The 1,451-nt window shown below is 46.0% G+C and overlaps 1 non-coding gene across 1 annotated transcript; it reads left to right on the forward strand.

The window, feature by feature from the left end:
- The first annotated feature begins 305 nt into the window (after positions 1–305).
- Positions 306–378, forward strand: TRNAK-CUU. The gene has a single exon. It is a non-coding gene; the product is annotated as a tRNA-Lys (tRNA).
- Positions 379–1,451: the final 1,073 nt, after the last annotated feature.

Consider the following 1,451-nt stretch of genomic DNA (forward strand, 5'->3'; position numbering starts at 1 on the left):
TGTGGTCCCTAAAGGAAGATTGGCACCAGGCAAACATCCCAGGGAAAAGTACTTTGTGCCATCGCCTCCACGTGTACACAGATGAACATGTGCCCAACAGATGTTGGGATAAGTTGCAATTAAATCAGGGGGAATTAAAGTTTCAAACCAGCATTTAATTATGCCCAGAAATTCACAGGAAGCAATCAGAGAGTATAGAGAAGTAAGCTCCAGTCCTTGGGGGGTGGTTTGAACCAATATACAAGGAACTGTGGTTTGGACCAACACAGTACACCTGTTTGAATAAGAACATAATAACATGCAGAGCTGAGATAGCTCAGTCGGTAGAGCATGAGACTCTTAATCTCAGGGTCATGGGTTCGAGCCCCACATTGGGCAAAAGATTGCATTGCATGGGTTGGACTAGATGGCCCTACTGGCGTAGGAAGGGCGGGGCGTAGCGGGCAGGGCGCCCCGGGCAGCAGGATCCCGATAGGGTTCCATCTCGGTGCACCACGCCCCCAGAACGCACACCACGCCCCTGCGGGAAGCGTGCCCCACCCCTGTGGGTGGTGTGCCCTGCCCCCAGAATGTGCGCTAGCCCCACCCCCGCCTGCTTCCCACCCCCGGTGCCAGAGCATGAAGCTCCGCCACTGGATGGCCCTCATAGTCCCTTCTATCTCTATGATTCTGTAATAAAAGCCTTGCTGGGTCAGGCTGAAAGCTCATATTTGTCCATATCTTGTTCTCACAGTGGCCATCCAGATGTATAATAGAAGTCCATAAGCTGGACCCAAGTACAACAGCATCTTCTATCCATATGTGATTTCCAGCAACTGCCGTTCAGTGGAGGAAGAATGAAGCCATTTTGGCTGGGAGCCATTGATAGCCCTCTCCCCCATGAATTTATCTAATCCTTTTTAAAAGTCATCACAGTTGGTGGCCACCTCTATTTCTTCTGGGAGCAAATCCCATCGTTTAATTATGTGTTGTGTGAAGAATAAAATGAAATACATGTTTTGCCCCACTTTCAGTTTATTGTTATTATTATTATTATTATTATTATTATTATTATTATTATTATTATCCTAACGTGGCGCCTAACGATAAAACCAATGTTACGAACTTAGAAAAAGAGTATAAAAAATTACACTTCAGAAATGGACAGAGTGCAGCTCAAATGCAATTTGTGAAACAAGCCTCTAGTCTAGTGCAAAAAATAGGTTACTCAACATGTAAGCTATGTCCTAAGATGTGCCCTGGATTCCTATCCCAGCCCACTGTTATCAAGAATTCAAGCTTCTGAGTCATTATTGACCCTGACACTTTCACTTTCCTCAGAATATTATGCCTTGTTGCTAATCTGCTGCCTAAGATCCCTTCCTATCTTAATGCTGGGAGACCAGGCTCCCAGTTTCATGCCCTCTTTCCTCTTGACTCAGAGCCTCTGCTGAAATCTTGACTCAGCTGCA

The sequence above is a fragment of the Lacerta agilis genome, chromosome 13 (genome assembly GCF_009819535.1).
Source record: "Lacerta agilis isolate rLacAgi1 chromosome 13, rLacAgi1.pri, whole genome shotgun sequence".
Classification (NCBI taxonomy): domain Eukaryota; kingdom Metazoa; phylum Chordata; class Lepidosauria; order Squamata; family Lacertidae; genus Lacerta; species Lacerta agilis.